Source organism: Notechis scutatus, chromosome 1 (genome assembly GCF_049901735.1).
Source record: "Notechis scutatus isolate UNSWTSFEM ecotype Mainland chromosome 1, rNotScu1.2, whole genome shotgun sequence".
Classification (NCBI taxonomy): Eukaryota; Metazoa; Chordata; class Lepidosauria; order Squamata; family Elapidae; genus Notechis; species Notechis scutatus.
The window spans coordinates 87,123,099-87,142,438 of record NC_142009.1 but is presented as its reverse complement, the minus strand read 5'-3'; the positions used below and the strand labels follow the sequence as shown (position 1 = coordinate 87,142,438).

The following is a 19,340-nucleotide window of genomic DNA, read 5'->3' as shown; positions in this document are numbered from 1 at the left end:
TACTGTACACCCTTTTATTTTCTCCAAGTTATTCTCAAGGTTTTTCATTTCTCTGTATATTTTGTTAACTACAATTGTTAAATTATGACTAAAGTAAGTAATATTTTGGGATTGTGGCTGTTATTTAATTTATATTTTTGTTTTCTTTCCCAAGATCAATTATTGTTTTTCCTTTGTGTAGATTTTCTTCATAATCTGAATAGACTTACTGTTTCTGAGTAGATTAGAAATAATATTAGATAATAATTTAATTTATTATTAAGTATATAATTACATAATGTACAACATTATATGATATATATAATTGATATTTTAAATTCTGGGGGGGCTCTGTAAGACCACTAGATATAAGAAAAATCATTGAAACTCCACTTGAAGGACAAAACAATTTTGTTTAAAAATGTTGCTTTCTAAAACTGAAGTAACAGTTTCTTAAAATCTAATGTAACCACATACTATAGTCATCAAAATGCTGTCGTTTTGGCTAATGGGGAAATAAAAAAACATTCATTATAGTTCTATTATAGTAGCAACATTTCTTAAAAAACCCTTTGGATGCAATATGATAAGCATGAGATTGATGAATCTGAATTAATAGATTGCTTAATATGCTGGGAATTTGGCCAGTGTTCAGCATCAACCTAGAAATTGGAGTTGATTTCTTATTATTGGGAGGTCTTTCATAGTGCATCTTGTAACCAATCCAAGATGTATGTGTTGCCTTCCAAAGATTTCTGAGGGTTTTTTTTTAAGCCCAAAAAATTGCAAATCTCAAAAGACAAGTATTAAATGAAATTTTAAAGAAAATGGCCAGAAGTACACATGTAACAGGTTTATTCACTTCAGGAATCACCTTACGATGGTAGTAACTGAGTCAGTCTGCTGTGCATCTTAGAAACTAATTATATGTCAGATTTTTAGTTTACATTTTTAGCATTATTTATGATTCTGTAAGAGAATTCCACATATTCTGAGGGTGGATGGAATCTCATTTCATTAGTCCATTCTTTTGAATTTTGATGTTTCAGAAATGCAATTTTTTTAAAGAAACAGTTATTGGAGGTTACAATTATATGATTAACCTTAATGTTATACAGTTAATCTGATTATTGTTAGTTGTTTCTGCTGAAAGAAAGAAGGAATTTTAATCATGTGCATGTACACACACACACCTGCCTGCCATCCTGCTTGCCTGCAAGAAAAATCAACATGATCCAACTGGTTGTAAGCTGACATCTGCCATGATGTCATCTCAATCAGTTTTCCCTATATCAACTCTATTTCTGAAAGTGTAAAATAAGATGCACAAATTGAATAATATTTATATGATAAAAGCAGGCAGTATTAAAATTGGAAGAGATAGGAATATTTTTTAATCTGCTTGTATCAGGGTAAATAGATTCCAATTCTGTCTGAAGTAAAGTCCTGACAGCCAACAATGAACAAAAACAATAATGGAAGGGAATAATTTTTCTTTTGTTGTCATAATTATTACAGAGTCCTTCAGGTGGTCTCCAGCTGCTTCTGTGACTCCAGCCTCACACTATACAAGGGGTCTCAGAAGAGTCTCTAATATAAGACCCTCAAAAAGCATAATTCTGGGATTTATTTGCAATACCAAAATATTTGGAGGTTTTGGAAATTGGGAAAGATGTTCTATGGGAGTTATTCGAATCAAAGATTTTGGTCATCTGTTCCTCCCAGGAAGTCATCAGATGCTAGCTGAATCACCCGTCATATTTGACAGTATCTTTTAAAGCAGTGTTTTTCTAACTTGGCAACTTTAAAATATGTAGACTTCAACTTCAGAATTCCCCAGCCAGCATGAGAGCTTGTAGTCTTCACATTTTAAGGTTGCCAAGTTTGAAAAAAACAGTTTTAAACTGATTCTTAAATCAAAATGCTTCTTTATAATGGGAACAATCTTTAAAAAATTTAAAAGTATTGGACCAATATGGGACAATCTTAAATACTTAAATACTTAGGTCACAGGTCTCGAAACTGGCAATTTTAAGACTTGTGGAAATTCTGGGAGTTGAAGTCCACAAATCTTAAAGTTGCCAAGTGTGGGGACCCCTGACTTAGCTGAATAATCATTCAAGTCACCAGTGGGTTTTAACCAGGGGTGGGTTTCTACCGGTTCTGTCCACCTCTGTAGAACCAGTAGCTCTGAAGAGCAGCAGACATAGAACCGGTTCTATGTCTGCTGCTGTTTTTGCCCACCCACCCACCTGGGCTCTTACCTGATCTTTATTTCCTGATTTTTCAAATTCAGCTGCCAAACAAGGCACAGCTGCAGTTAGAAAAGCAAGAAAAGAGGGCTGTTTCAAAGGCTGCTTCTCTGCAGGCAGCTGCTGATGACGATTTACAGGCGTGTGGTTCGCAGCCTGCAGGGAAGCTCGTAAATCCCGAACCGGTAGTTAATTCTGTCGTATCCCACCCCTGGTTTTAACACTTCAGTTTTTAAACAGAAATTTGCTCTTGTTTGTAATTAGTTCCAGCTAGCCTATATTCTTTGTAGTGGATAAAACTTTTTCTTTTTCTTCTTACTACTTGTACCATTGTCTTGCACCCAATCTTATAGGTCACCTTATTACTGAGAATGTTTCGTCCCATGGAAATCAAAGTGGGACAACTTGTCGCAGCCAACTTACCATGGCCAGTTCACCACAGTCAGCTCACCACAACCAACTCACTGTGGGACAAATCACTGTGGGACAATTCAATTTTATTATTTAAAATCATTTTTAAAATATATTAATTTTTGTCATTCCCATTTCATTTTGTCCCTACAATGGCCTTTTAAAAGATGATTCTGGTCACAATTTCTTTGATATTAACGTTACTCTTGTCCCGTGGTGAGTTGTTCCACGATGAATTGGCCATTGCAAGTTGTCATGTAGAAGTTGCCTGCATGAGTTATCGTAGACCTTATAGGAATGAGGGGAGATCTGATCTGGAGTTGACTTCTCATGTTTGTTACTTGTGAGGAATAGCCTCACCCCATCAAACCATCACTTTAACATTTCATGCAGTTTGCTCCTGTATCTCTAGATTTGAAACATTAGAGGAAACAGTAATGTTCAGCAATTAGATCTACATATTATGGATTACTGCTGACTTCCCTTATCAAACTGAAAGGATAGCTAATACCATTATTTGTGACTGATGGCATTTTGCAGAGCCAAGAATTCAAACTTCTGGAAACAATTGTCTGTAATGAATTTCATCTATTAACATTTAAACTGCTGAGTATAGCAAGTTGTTGCTTACATGGCATATATTTGTAAAATTTCAAAATCTATATTTAACATTTATCAATATTATTAATAATGTAAAAATATAGAGTTACAAAATACATTCTAGCTGTTCAGCCATGCCATCCCTACAGGGGAGGGGAGAGTTAAAAAATAAATTGTGTCACTGCAATGGAATTCCTGCCACTTTTATACATGTGTCACTGACTTTCATACAAATGTGCAAGGCTTCAATTGTACTCCATCACTGCTATCCTGATTCTTTTTATAGTTCTCCATTCTCCAGGATGTTTGATGTTCTTATTGCAAAAAAATATACAATCAAAGTATACAATGGTAACTGCATAATTCTTTGTAATATTATATACATTTATATAATGTGAATAGGATGGAGGAAAAATTGCACCCTCAGGTATATATTAAGAATCTGTGAAAAGTAATTTTGATGTCTTATTTGTTTCATGCCATAAGTAGGCTTGGCATCTGGCCACCCAAACTTGCCCTTTAATTAAGGTAAGTTTAATTGATAGGAAAACAGCATTTACTCACTTTGTTAGAGACTCTACTTGACTGTATTAATGTATCAGTTAATTGAGATAGTTAACATAAATGAGGCCATCAACAAATAGCATGAAAGTGAACAAAGCAGTACATATGGCAAGAAAATGATCAGTGACTGAGGAAGTAATTTTTTCAGGCATTATTGTTTCATTTAATAAAACTCAGAACTTTTGTCTTCTGCTGTTTCACTTGGTCTTTGTATGTAAACAATACTGCTTTTAAAATAAACTGCATTTTATTGCATCAAATGCTAAATATATTACATTGATTTTATAGAAGTATATAAGCAATAGTTACATTAAGTGTTCATATTGTAAGACATTCTTGAGAGAAACTATAAAAGTATAGTGATGGAAGGTAAATTAAAAGTAATAAGGAAACAGACTTCCGGTTTGAAGGGCTTCGGCGACAGACAGAAATCCACGATCGTGCGCGGTTTCTGTCTGGGCTCGCTGCTGGAGCACCCCGAGCCGGCTGGTTTCGGGGCTAAGCCACCCCATAGAGGTGGTGAAGAGGGGGGAGACCGCCAGCAGGGTCGAGGAGAGCCACATTTCTCCTCCTCAGCTGGCCATTACTCCCTTTCCCGAAGGCGGTTGCAGCGGTGGTCAGAAATGGCCACCACAAAGGAGAACTCAACCGGAAAAGAATGTGCAGGAGGAAGATAAGAAGTGAAAGTTTTGGCTGACCGGGTTAAATTGTAAAAGCAACAACCAAGGTACCCTGGAATTTAAACTTACAAAAAATAACATCGCTCCCTAAGAAGAGTCGGAAGCAGCAAAGGAAAGTGAAAAGGGAAAGGTTTGGCTTTTTTCTCTCTCTCTCCTTCCCTATACTGACAACTAAGAGACTTAAATAAGAAATCGGAAAAATCTGCTTTGACATCAATAGGCAATTAAGCTGAAAATAAAAAAAAATGCCAAAGGGATAATAAAGATTTCTGGACATTAAAAACTTTCTTTTTCATAAGCAGGAAGGGAGAGAAAAAGAATAAGGGCAGGATCTGGAAGAGGGAGGAGACTGAATCAAAAAGAATCTAAAGTAAAACTTCAACAAGACTTCTAAAAGATACATTTTAACTGAAACTTTGAAACTAAATAGTAACCCCAGGAAGAGAAAGTGAAAAAAAAAGAGCAAAAAAGAAACAGCTTGCGTGTATTTGGATTATTTGGTGATCTTTGGATTTTTGGTTATTATATTTGAATGACTAAAATCAATTGGGTGGTTGTTTAAAAATTTATACAATGGCACCACTTCTGGATGAATTGAAAATGGAACTTAAAAAGTACAAAGAAGATGCACAAGAAGGGAAGAGTTCTTTTGGCTTCGTTTTTCAATTCTTAGAAATGGAGATTTGGAACTATGAGAAACAACAAGAAAAGACTGCAAAACAAGAAGACTGGGACAAAGAAGAAGCCATCTTTAATGAACAAGTAATTCTATGTGGGAAGAAAAAGGAAAGGGGGGAAAGAGAATGGAGAATTTAAGACTTAAAAAAAAACAACCAAAGAAAAGAAAAATAATTCGAAAAATAAGTATAATACTGGAAAGCAACAGAAAAGGGGAATACAGAAGAGAGAAATAGAGGTAGAGAGACAAGGGGGTAAAAAGGGGAGAGAGAAGAAGAGAGGGAAGGAAAGGAAAAGAAGTTACAAAGGACCGGAGCAAGATATAGAGAAACAGGATCTATTTAGAGATAATGGGTGAAAATCTAACTGAAAAATGGATTCTGTAAAGGTACATAAGATTGTATTGTTATATTAGTAATAGAAATAACTTTAGAAAATTGGAAACAACGTATGATTAAAATGAGGGATAAAATAGTGTAATTTAGTGAAATGTTTGTGAATAAAATAAGTGAAATAAAATAAATGAGAAAAATTGAATTAGGAAGGAATGGGAACATTTTAATTAGTTAATGTTTTATAAAATATAAGTGAAGGGGGGGGAATTAACTATGGAAAGCTTATAATTGTTCCCATAGAAGTATGATATTTAATTGAAAAGTAATGTTAAAGATGTTAAGACTTTAATGAATATTAATATTAATGATAGAATTGAATTGGAATGGAATGTTGTTTTAATTATATACATTTATAATTTTTTTCTTTTTTTAAGAATACAGTGTGTATTTTAAGAATGTACCAAGCAGAATCCGAATGGAAGTTATGTATTATATTGAATGTTACAACTTTAGGGAAAAGATATAAAGGGGTCATACTCCAATCAGTAACTACAGGAGAAATTTTGTTTAATGAGAAAAGATAATAGATAATTGAAACAGGACAGACAAAAAATATAAATACAATGATTTGAATTGAGATGAGATAATTAAAATAAAATTGAGAAAATTAAAAGAGGGGAGAAGCTATGCAGAAAATTTAAAATAGTAATAAGATATGGAATAGAATATAAAAATGAGCATGAAACTGAATTTGTGTCTGTACGAAGAAATGTAACCCGGGATTATGCTGCTTTCAAAAAAGATGTTTTATTTGTATTTTTTTTCTCTTTGTGAAAACTCAAATAAAATTTACCAAAAAAAAAAAAAAGAAAAAAGAAAAAGTAATAAGCAGGAAACTCATTTGGATTGAATTAATAATGACGGTAGTCCTGGGAAAAGCTAACTACAGTTCTTTCTTCATGTTAGATTTCTATAATTGTTTTAAACCAGAATTCCTGTCAGCCTTATAGTACAACCAATGTTTACAGATTGTGGTCCAACAACTAGAAAGAACCTGGCTGAGAAATTTAATCTTTCAGTTTTCCTGATGTCAAAGAAAGTTTAAACTTGTCAAGAAAGACCATCAAACCGAAGACTGCAACCATGCTATGACTGCATCATTGTAGACAAAAAATATTATTCACTTTTGGTGGAGATGTAGGAATTGTTCTTTTGCTATATATAATAGGTTTATTTTCTTCCATAGGGAAATCACAAGGATAGTAGTCATATCTGAATTTCAAACCACGGTATGCAAAATCTTAAAAGTTCCATAAATTACTTATAGAAAGCTAGCTAGTTTTAACATCAAACATGTGTCTGGTCAGTGTATGTATGTGTGTGTGCAGTTGTTCAAGTGAACAGATGTACATACAACAGGTCCTCTGCAGGGGAGAGATTGAAAAAAAAAGACAAGATGTGGGTTGCAATTATGTGATCAATCAGATAACTTGATGATAAAAAATAATGGCTGCATTTGCACCAAATAGTATCCCAAAAGAGAGACCTTGCCCTAAAGAAATGCATGCAGAAACACAAGCATTGCACAACACTAGAGTATTCAGCTTAATGTTACTCAATGATTCTAACTATCACTTCTTAAAATTTCTGTTTTTGCTCTCATTTTATTCTCTATGCAAGGGCTTCAAAACCAATAACTTGAAATGGGAAGAGCTGAGCTGAAATTCAAGCCAGTTTTATGGAAAGTTGTATGTTAGTTCCCATGTATAAAATAATTTACACCTATTGTTTTATTCATTGTCAAAGACAAAACCCTTTCAGACTCCTATCTCTCAGGGTCTACTATCTGTAGCTAGAGACACACAGTGGCTCAAGGCAAACTACTCAAGAGAAGTAGAATTAGGGAAGAAGCTATTTGGCAGCAAATAGTTCAGAGTCAATTTAGTCTACCTATCTGTCTCTGTAGACACAGGTTCTTAACGACCAAAGTTAATGCATATTGTAGAGTACTACGTTTTGCAACAACTTACTGCAAAATCTGTTTTGCTGTCTGGTATGTGGAACCCTCCCCATTAATTTAAAGGTTGAAACTTATGTTATGCTGCAGTGTGTCTACAGGAGATTTCTGCTGTTGTCAGAATAACAAAAATAGCATTGTGGAATCATGCCTCAGGTTCTGACCTTTTGTATGTGTGTATGACACACTTGCAAAAAGGTCAGGGCTCATTTCAGAAACCATTGGCACTGTTTCTATTACTCTGCTTTCCCTTTGCCCCTCCCACAGGTATTGGTTGGATTTGTGGATTGTTCGTGATGGTTAAAAATGATCTTCAAATAGCACATAGATACTGTTCTCATACATGCTGCTAAGAGTGTCCAGGAAATGAGTATGACTCCTCCTACTGATGTCATAGAGCTGAGTCTGCCACTATAAAACCAATCAGCCTTAGCTGCTCATCATCTTTTTGACTCAGCTCTTGACTTAGAGCTTAGTCTCTGGAAGATAGTCTGAGCTTCGCACGAGTTTAAAAGAGTTTACTTGTTATTTGATAAGGGTTTCTTTCCCTGGTTGTTTCTGCTGCTCCTGGGGCTCTGGTTGAGAAAAGGTTTCAGGAGGGCGGGGATCTGTTCTCCGGCAGCATCAAGGCTTCAGCGCTGCCTGCAAGCTGCAGCTACAGGGAGAGTTCTCACGAACCTCCCACGCAGCCGAAGGTCAGAAAGTGCTGCCATATTGCTGCTCTTCTTCCCACTTCACAGCTGACTCCGGGAATCGAATTTCACCGCTTCGCAGCTGTTCAGGCTAGAGCGAAGCAGCTTGGGGCCAGCAGGACCTATTGAGCTGTGAGAGCATCGAGGCTGTTCCTGAGCTGCTGCACGTGGCAGGCAACCATTTGGGAGTAGGTTTCGTTTCGTTTTCTCCTTGGTGAATACGGATTGGGTCTCACAGCCTTAGAGCTCAATTGGCTCTCGCTACAGGCTGCACTTAAAGTGGGGAAGCTCTCAGTGCCTCCTGTGTCTGTCCTGTTAGCGTAATGGAGAAGGAAGCCTGACATGCAGCCTCCATGGGGCCAGAAGAACTTTGTGATCCTCCAGCCCCTGTTAAGACAAGGAAAAGACAAAGGCATTCTACAAACAGAGAAGTGGCTGCTAAAATCAAAGCCAAAGCTCTAGCTCCTAAAAAGACTTCCAAATCAGAGCTTAGGGCTGAGAAGAGAAGACATGCTGCTTTGGAAAAGCAGTTTGAAAAGACATTGGTGCAGATGAGAGATCAGATTCATCAGTCCTGCCCTGATACGTCTGCAAGGGGGGGGGAGAAGTGGCCTCTACCTCTGCTAGTCACCTTTTAGATTGGTCTCCTGAGAGGGTGGAGGGGGAGCATATGCCCAAAGACTTGAGTAAGAAGGGTCCTTCTTCCAGACAGGCATCCTGGGGTCCAGGGCCTTCCCTTCCATTGGGTCACTGGGTACAAGCAGGTCACAGGCCTATGCCAACAGCTACTTATACTCCTATGACTGCTGGTATGCATCTCTCAGAACCCCCTTCAGGCCATTGCCATGATGACATCAAGGATATGGTGGCTGTCTCCATCAGACAAGGTATAATGGAGGGGTTTCAGCAACTCCTTCGCCCTCAAGGAGGTCAGTCCTTGTTGTCTTCCTTTCCCCAAAGGGTGGCTCCTTCTTTCAGAGTTTTCCCTAGCCATCGGCCAGCTCATTCTGATTGGGGGGAGGAGGAGGAAGAAGATTATACTAACCCTTCTGATCACAGTCACTACTCTCTGAGGAGGAAGAGGGTGAGATTGTTGATCGCAGTATGTCTGAGGAGGAAGAATTTAAAGCTGATCAGCCTTCCTCTACTGGAGTTTTCAAACCTTCCCTTTTCAAACCTTTCTTACACAAAGCCTTGGTTACGGCACAACTGACAGCTGAGGAAGTGGCCCCTGAGCCTCAGATGACCCCTTCAGGCCACAGTGATTCTCTGTTCATTAAACCAGTGATTCACACTGAGATTCTCCCTTCTCCCACCATATTCCTGTATCTGGTTAGGGAACAGGCTGTCTCCCCAGGGGCAGTACCACGGCCTTCATCGCATGATAGGCGGTTTTGCAATGTGGGAGTGGCCTTGGCCAATGCCCTCATTGTCCCTACAGTAGATGCCCCGATGGTGGCCTCTTTCTCCTCATCAGGCACACCTACTGAGCCTGAGGATGTGCTTAAGGTAGAGGATAGGAGGTCTGAACAAACCCTCAGACGCACTCACCAGGCTGCAGCATTGGTTATCAGGGCATCTACAGCTGCCTCATTTTTCATGAGGTCCTCATTGCGATGGCTCCATCACCTTCAAGAAAGACTCCCAGCCACTGATTCCAGGGCTCAATTATTAAAATAATTGCGGCTGCAGAATTTACGGCTGATGTGACCTTAGACTCAGCCAAATTCACCTCCAGGGCTATGGCTTCCTCTGTGGCAGCCAGGCAACTCCTTTGGCTTCAGAACTGGCAGTCGGATGCGAGGTGCAAATGGAAGTTGGCATCGGTCCCCTGCTCAGGGGATAAACTGTTCGGGGAGGCTCTGGAGCCTTACTTGGTCAAAACCAAGGACAAGAGAAAGTTTCTCTCTATGGCAGGGAATATCATCGGAATATCGTCCCGGTCTGTACTATCAACCAGCCACGTTCAGATCTAAATCCGCATCGCGATTCTCTAGAGGCCAGAGATCATTCCCTCAACGCCAAGACCAACATCCTGAGGCTTCAGGCAGGCAACAACAGGCCTCGGGTAAATGGCCCTTTCAAGGGGGAGGAGGTCATTCGTTCCATTGCTCGAAGTAAAGTTGCCCCCCCATCGGACACTGTTTGGCCTTTTTCGCCTCAGTGGGAGGAGTCAACTTCAGACGCCTGGGTACTGGAAACAGTATGGTTTGGCCTGCGGTTTGAGTTTATATCTCCACCCCCACGATTTTTTGTTCGATGCCCTATGTTGAGGGACAGATCTCGACGGGACCTCGTGGAATCGGCCATTCATCACTTGGTCGAAATTAGGGTCATTGAGCCAGTTCCAATGGAACAAGGAAGACTGGGTTTCTACTCTCGACTCTTCATCATCTCGAAGGCTTTGAGGGGGGTGGAGGGCCATCCTTGACCTTAAATAGCTAAACAGGCTTATTCCATACAGGCACTTTAAAATGCAAACTCTGCATTCCATTTTAGAGAATGTATGAGAGGGCAACCTCCTTTCCTCCATTGATCTCATGAAGGCTTACCTCCATATACCTATTTGGCCTCATCACTGCCAGTTTCTCCGTTTCTGTTACCAGAATGTCCACTTCCAGTACCGGACGCTTCCATTTGGTCTTTCATTGGTGCCCAGGGTCTTCACAAAGGTTCTGGCAGCTCTGGCGGTGTCATTGAGGGCTATTCCAGTGAGGGTCCAGTGCTATCTGGACAATATCCTGATTCAGTCACAGTCCATCGGTTCAGCCCATCGAGATCTTTACATCATGGTATAGTGCCTGTGAGACCACAGCTTCTCGATCAACTTCAAGAAAAGCCACCTCCCCTATGACCAGGCTGCAGCATCTCGGGCCGATCATTGATACTTCCCGCTGCCAAGTTTTCCTCTCCCCAGAACGCGGGGAGAGCCTCAACGCCCTTACTATCCAGATCAGAGGACAATGCACCATTCCACTGTCTCTCCTGTCTCAGCTCCTGGGGAAGATGATCTCCTGCATTGGCATTGTCCCATGGGCCCGCCTTCATGCACAAGTGCTTCAGTGGTTCCTGCTGCCATTCCAAAGGGCAGGCACCAGTCATTCATCAATCAGAATGCAGGTTCCACCTCAGGTTCTTTGTTCCTTCAGGTGGTGGCAGTCCCAGGCAGTAGGGTGTTGCCTTCCCTTCAGGGAACCAAACAGGGTCCTGCTCACCATGGATGCCAGCCTGCAGGGCTGGGGAGCCCATCTAGAGGGTGAGATAGCTCAAGGCAGCTGGTCCCAGGGAGACAAGACTTGCCCCATCAATTGGCTCAAACTCAGGGCCATTTTCTTGGCCCTGAAGCATTTCCAACACAGAGTGATGGGTTGCCAAATCCTAGTCATGACAGACAATGCAGCCGCAAAGGCTCGTGTCAACAGACAGGGGGGCACCAGGTCCAGGGCTCTCATGAGGGAGGTGGAATGCCTGGGGAGATGGACAGAGAAGCATCTGCTTTCCCTCAAGGCAGATCACATTTCAAGGATCAACAATGTCCAGGCTGACTGGCTGAGTTGGTCCCGGGTCGACCACTCGAATGGAGCCTCCACCCTTCACTGTTTCTGACATTGTCCCACAGGTTCGGCTCCTTGGCAGTGGACCTATTCGCCACTCCCTTCAACACTCAAGTGAGCAGATTCTTCACCAGGTTTCCGACCCAGGGAGCGGCCCTCCGCTGACCAACGTGCTTCAGAGTCATTGGCCTCCAGGTCTCCTTTATGCCTTTCCCCCCCTTCTGGTCATTCTGGCTGTAATCCGGAAGTTGTTGGAGGAACAGGCGGAGCTGATTCTCCTGCCCCCCCTTGGCCCAGGAGACCCTGGTTTGCAGATCTGGTGAATCTGTCTGTGGCCTGGCCATGGAGGACCCCAGACAACAGGATCTCCCTGCATCAGGGAGCCTTGATCTATCTGGATCCTCAGTGGTTCCAGCTAACCACTTGGCGCTTGAGCGGCAGACCTTGAAAGAGGCCAAATTTTCTGATAGGGTGATTGACACCATTCAGGCCTCCCAGAAGCCTTCCACCTCACGCATCTACGATGCTACCTGGAAGGTCTTCTGCTCATGGGCAGCCAAGTCTGCTGTTGTGCCTTCCTTGGCCTTGGCCTCTTGCAGAAGTGTTAAATTTCCTCCAGGATGGCCTTGATAAGGGTCTCACCCCCAATACTCTATCTTCTGTTTTGGCCTGGGAGGGTTTTGATTCCTTATCTTATCATCCCTATGTACACAGGTTTCCAAGGGGGGCAACTAACCTGTGTCCTGTTGTTCACAGATTTCCCACGTGGGATCTCCTTTCAGTTCTACAGGCACTTATGGGGCCTCCCTTTGAACCCCTTAAGTCAGTTTCTCTTCAAATGATGACTTTTAAGGTTGCATTTTTGTTGGCCATCACTTCGGCCAGGAGGGTGTCAGAGTTGGCGGCTTTTTCCATTAGGCAAGATCTTTGTGTGTTCAACGAAAACAGGGTGGTATTGAGATTAGATCCCATGTTTGTTCCTAAGGTGAATTCCTGGTTTCACCGGGCGCAGGAGGTGGTGTTGCCTAATTTTTGCCCCAACCCACAACATGAGTTGGAACGTAGGTGGCACAGGCTGGATGTAAGGCGGGCCCTCAAGATTTATATCAAGAGGACAGCGGAATTCTGACGATTGGAGGCCATGTTTGTGTCCTTTCATCCCACCTCCTTGGGTACCAAGGTGGCTCCTTCGACAATTGGGAGGTGGATTCAATTTTGCATCGCCAAGGCCTATCAAGCTTTGTCCCTGCCAGTGCCTACAAACATCATGGCCTACTCCACTAGAAGTGCGGCTACTTTGGCTTCCTGGTCTATGCAGGCTTCGCTGGAGGAGATTTGCAGGGCGGCTACCTGGGCATCGCCATTGCTGTTCATATGTCATTATAGGTTGGATTCCTTTGCTTCGCGGATGCTTCCTTCAGACAGAGGGTGCTTCAGATGGTTCCACAGTTGGAGTGACCTGCCCAGACGTTGACCCTCCCATGGACATGTGAGCTTTGGTATGTCCCATTTCCTGGACACTCTTAGCAGCGTGTATGAGAATGGGCATTGGTAGAATTACCTGAGAACGCCCTTTCTATATATGCTGCAAGAGTGTCCAGCCCCACCCTAGTTCATCTGGGGCGGTGTTGTTTGGTTCGAATTTGTTGGTTTATCTTCCAGAGACACGTTATGTCTGCCAAGAATCTTCGCGTAAAAGATGGCGAGCAGCTAAGGCTGATTGGTTTTATGGTGGCAGACCTAGCTCTATGACGTCAGTAAGAGGAGTCATACCCATTTCCTGGACACTCTTGCAGCATATATAGAAAGGGCATTCTCAGGTAATTCTACCAATGCCCATTTTCCTAGTCCACTACTTCTATAGCCATACACCAAAAATTATAAGGCTTACTTTACTTAGTTTCCTCTAACCTTATGCATCTGTCTCCTCCACATCCCCTTAGGCCATTCCTTCTATTCTTATCTAAGACTGAAGACAAATTTATTTGTAAACTGGAACTTAACATATAAAAGCCAATGGTACAGGAAATATCACCCTTTCTCAGTTCTTCAAAAATCACCATATTTAGCAAGCTGTAATTGCATCTGCATATTTAGCTAGCTGTAATAATTTGCATCCTCAACTATATTTGTGTTTGCAAAGCTAATATTTCTAAGAATGTAAACTTTCTTTCTTTGCTAAATTACTTCCCTGAGGAGTTTCTTTTTTTTCTTTTTGTATTTCTCATATAATACAGTGATAGAAGGATTTAAACAAAGTAATTATTTATATATTTCTGTAAAGATCAGCCATGATTGTCAATATTTTCACACAATCAGAACTGGTGTGAAAGTGTGCCCATGGTTTTCAGGCAGAAAGTAAATGAAACCTTTAACTGCTTTAAATTTAACACTGTTTTTGAAATTTCATCATTAATGTGATATAAATAGTGCAATAGAATTCTTTACTGGCTGTGATTGGACACACAAGGAATTTGTCTTGGTGCAAATGCTGTCAGTATATATAAAATAAAAGATACATTTGTCAAGAGACGAGAAAGGGCGTTGATACTTACCTGATACGCCCGTTCTCTGTGAGCTGTGAAGAGCATCCAGAAGAGGGGGGAAGTGCTTCAGTATCTTCTGGAAAGGCTGGGCTTAAAACTCCGGGATGCTCCTCCTCCTCCACGGGACACCTCCTCAGCGTCCCCCAGTTTTGCGAAGACTGAGTGCCAAAGTCTGGGACTCATCACCTAATCTAGATCCCTGACTGGAACGGAACCCCACCAGACGGAAAGAAAAGGTAAGTACCAACGCCCTTTCTCCCATGAGCTGTTCAGAGCATCCAGAAGTGGGACATACCAAAGCTTGGCCTGTCCTTAGGGAGGGACTCCGTCTGGATCGAAATCCACTCCTAAACTCTATGGACCCTCTGCAGGACTCTTCTGCCAAATGAAGCGTCCGCTGAGGCATAGACATAAATTTTATAATTTCTGACAAAGGGCGATGGTGAAGCCCAAGTTGCTGCTCTGCAAATTTCGTCTATGGAAGCCTGAGTGGCCCATGCTGCTGATGTTGCCGCACTCCTTGTCGAGTGGGCTGTAATGGCCTTAGGAGCTGAGATGGACTGGCATTCGTAACTTTTAGCTATGGTGGCTCTCAACCATCTACCAATGGTCATCGACGACACCTTGTGTCCTAAAGTGGATGGGTTGAAGGATAGGAATAGAGCCTCAGATTTTCAAAATGCCGCCGTTTGGTCTAGATAGATGCTTAACGCCCTTCGAACATCAAGTCGATGCCATTGATGCTCCAGTCTATGAGATGGTTTCGGACAAAAATTTGGAAGCACCAACTCCTGCCCTCTGTGGAAGGCTGAATTTACTTTAGGGATGAACAATGGATCCAATCTGAGAATCACTCTGTCCCCATGAAACACGCACAGGTCCGTTCTCATCAACAATGCTGCCAACTCGGAAATCCTCCTTGCTGCTGTGATCGCAATTAAGAAGATCACCTTATATGTCAGGAATTTGAGACTATCGGTTCTTAAAGGCTTGAACGGGCCAGTTGTAAGTGCGGTTAACACCTTGTTGAGCTCCCAAGTGGGATAGCGGTGAATTACAGGAGGTCGTAAGTTTGCAGCACCCTTAAGAAAGCTGCGGACATGTGGATGGTGCGCGATGGAATGAAGCTCACCCCAGGATATCACCGAGGCTAAGGCCACCACCTGTCTGCGTAAAGTATTTGAAGATAGGCCCTTGGTAAACCCCTCCTGTAAAAAGTTCAATAATTGTCCTATTGATGGGGCAGTTGGGTCGATCTTAGGCCCCCGGCACCAGCGACAGAAAGCGGATCATGTGGCCTCATATATACGATTTGTAGAGGACCGTCTGGATGCTTGTAGGGTGGCAATGGCATCTCTGAAATCTGTTGGGTCCTTAAACGGTTCCGTTCAACCTCCACACAGCTAGGCTAAGCCATTGTGGGTCCGGGTAAAGTACCGGCCCTTGCGAGAGGCAAACCCTCGATGGTGGAATTTTCCAAGGTCATTCTCTCGACAGGTCCTGTAAGTCTGCAAACCATGTTTGCCTGGGCCAGTAAGGGGCGACCAATATCAGTTCCGCTCGTTCCTCCAATAACTTCTGGATCAACCTGGGTATTACAGGAAGTGGAGGAAATGCATATAGAAGTCCGGGAGGCCACTGATATCGCAGAGCGTTGACAGCCTCCGCCCCCTGAGTCGGGTACCTTGAAATATACCAGGGCAATTGGGTGTTGAGGGGAGAGGCAAATAGATCGATCACCAATTGCCCAAACCTCCACACTGCTTCCTGGAAGAGAAACGGGTGTTGGCGCCACTCTGCCTGATCTATCGAGGCCCTGCTGAGCCAGTCCACTTGTGTGTTCAAGGCCCCTGCTATGTGCTCTGCCTTGAGTGACAACAGATTGGCCTCGGCCCACTTGAACAACCTGGCCATCTCCAGCATCAGAAGTTTGGAGTAGGTACCCCCCTGTCTGTTTACGTGGGCCTTGGTTGTGATATTGTCTGTCAAGACCAGAATGTGGCGTGATTGGAAAAGGGGTAGAAAACTGCATAACACCAGATGAACTGCTTGCAGCTCCAACAGGTTGATGCTTTGTGATTGTTTGGAAATAGTCCAAATTCCCTGTGCAGTGTGGGATTGGAAGTGAGCTCTCCATCCTACCAGGCTGGCATCAGTTGTGATCGTTGCCCTGCAAGGTTCCTGGAAAGGACACCCCTTGTTTATCGTGTTTTCCGACCACCAGTGGAGCGATCAGAGAACATTGTGCAGTACCTTTATCCGGACATTGGAAGTGGCTCTTCCGGATCGCTGGAAAGGTAGCAGGAACCATTGCAGATCTCTAGAATGGAATCGAGCCCAAGGCGCAATGGAAATACAAGAAATCAGTTTCCCTAACAGTTGAGACAGAACTGCCAGGGAAACCCTCTTTAAGGCTCTGATCTCTCTGGCCAAAGACTGGATGCTATTCAACCTGTCCTGAGAGAGAAAAACCTTGAACTAACCTAGTTGAAGGGATCAAATAGCATTTATCCCAATTTATGGAAAAGCCGTGACCTTGAATGGTCTCCAGAGTAATCTTGGTATCCAAATTTGCTTGATGTCTGGAAGATGACAAAATTAAAATATCATCCAGATAACATTGTAAACGAATAGATTTGATCCTGAGGGAGGCAGCCAAAGCTGCTAGGATCTTGGTAAAAGTCCTAGGGACCGAAGCCAGACCAAATGGTAGGGTGATATATTCATAGTGCCGATCACAATAGCAAAATCTAAGGTATTTGTAGTGAGCAGGTCTAATTGGTATATGTAGATAAGCCTCTGACAGATCTATAGAGGTCAGGACATCGTTCTCTCTGGTGCTGAGCAGAATGAACTGGAGAATAGTCATTTTGAATTTTCGATAAACCAATGATCTGTTCAGACGTTTGAGGTCCAGAATTGCCCTCCAGCCCCCCGAACTCTTTGGGACCACAAACAATAGACAGTAACAGCCTTGACCTCGTTGTTCAGATGGGACCTCTCTAATGGCCCGAATATGCAGAAGATGATTGATAGCCTCCTGCATCAACGCTCTCTTAATGGGGTCCATGGGCTCCTAATGAAAAAGTTTGGAGGGGAGGATTGAAACTCTAGCGCCAAACCAAACCTAACAGAGTCCCTGACCCATGCGTCATAGGTGGAGCTGTCCCATTGATCAGCAAACAATTTTAGCCACCCTCCAATGGGAGCTGCTGTCAAGGACTTACTTGGGGCGACGAAAAAATCGGCCTCCGGTACCTCTGGGGTTTCTTCTGTTTTGGCCTCCCCGCTGACCTCTGTTGGAAGATTCTGACCTATCCTGTCTAAAACTGGGTCTGTAGCCTGATGTTCTTTGGGATCTGGGTACGTATGGGCCTTGATAGTAGGTCCGAAAGGAACCCCTTCGAAAGGACTGGGGCGTTCTGTTTTCAGACCTCCGAAAAAGAGGGGGAAGCACTTTTTTCTTGTTTCTATTCTCAATAAGCAGGGGCTCCAAGACACTGCCAAATAATTTATCCCCTCATATTGGGGATGATGCCAACTTGCATTTATGCTTGGTATCCACCTGCCAGTGTCTGAGCCATAGCAGTCTCCGTGCTGATACGTGAGATGCTATGGCTCTAGACAAGAATTTGACTGCATTAAAAGTGGCGTCGGTGGAGAATTCTGCCGCTGCAATAATCTTAGCAATGTCCTGGTGGGCTCTGACATTTGACACCGGCAATATATCCCTCAAGTGGAAGAGCCATCATAGGGAGGACCGTGTCAAAAAGGATGCAGCTGTAGCTGCCCTAATGGCCCAGGCGTCAGAAACATGCGCCCTACAAAGTGCCAACTCTGCTCTCTTTTCCTCCGGTCTCAGAGCTTCCTTGGCCTCGTTGGGAAAGGTTGAAGAAGAGGCCAGTGCCACAATGGGCTCATCCACAGGGATCCCACTTCCGAAGTAGCCGAAAAGTGTCTGGTCTGGATGGATTGCTGAACTCCAGCCGCAATGCCCTTTTGTATGGCTATCTCCATCCATTGCCTCATTTCGATGGGAATAGTCTCAGGTAATCCCTCCTCCTGTCTTAAACCGGTGGCCATAGGGGTGAAGGTTGCCTCTGGGATTCGTCGGGCAGTGTTCATTGGAGGAGATATGCCTATGGGAGGCTGTCCAGAAATAGCCTGCCTGGGCTGGGTGGATAAGTCCAAGGGCCCCAACAATGTACTTGGGCCCTGATCCAATTGTTGTGTCATAGCCATCTTGTCCGCCTTCCTGGCCTGTTTCTGCCACTGCCTTTCCAAGGCTTGGTGCCTTCTATGGGCATCCTTATCCGCCGCCTTAGAGGCCTTTTTGGGGCCCACTGACTTATTTGTCTTGGAGCGGAAGATGTTGTCACCTTCCATTGTGGAGGACTGAATCTCGTGTCTCTAACTTTATTTATTTTTATTTTTATTTTTATTTTTATTATTATTATTATTATTATTATTATTATTATTATTATTATTATTATTATTATTATTATTATTATTATTATTTTTACTTAGGGGTGGTGCCTACCCCTGTGGTTGAAAGTAGGGCGCTTCTCCAGGAGTGTAAGTCGATTATATATATCTATATATATATATCTATATATATATCTATATATATATCTATATATATCTATATATATCTATATATATATATATATATATATATATATATATATATATATATATATATATATATATTATATTATATATATCTATATATATCTATATATATATATATATATATATATATATATATATACACATACACATACACATATACACTTACATACATACATACATACATACATACATACATACATATACACATATATATACATATGCCTATATCTCTATGTAAGCCCATATATATGGGAAACAATATCTAAGGGTCCCCAGCAAGGGAAACCCCCCAAGCACTCCAAGCAAGAAATATTCAGGATCCCTGGTCCCCAACAAGGGAAACCAGCTATACAAGTCCTGGATGGATCCTTTCCTGTCAAAAACGTCCCGCTGTTTGAAA

At 42.3% G+C, this 19,340-nt stretch overlaps 1 protein-coding gene across 2 annotated transcripts in view; it reads left to right on the top strand.

Annotated features, from left to right (window-relative positions):
• LOC113411241 (SAM and SH3 domain-containing protein 1) overlaps positions 1-19,340 on the top strand; it is a 583,123-nt gene that overhangs the window by 175,090 nt on the left and 388,693 nt on the right. The window lies entirely within an intron of this gene.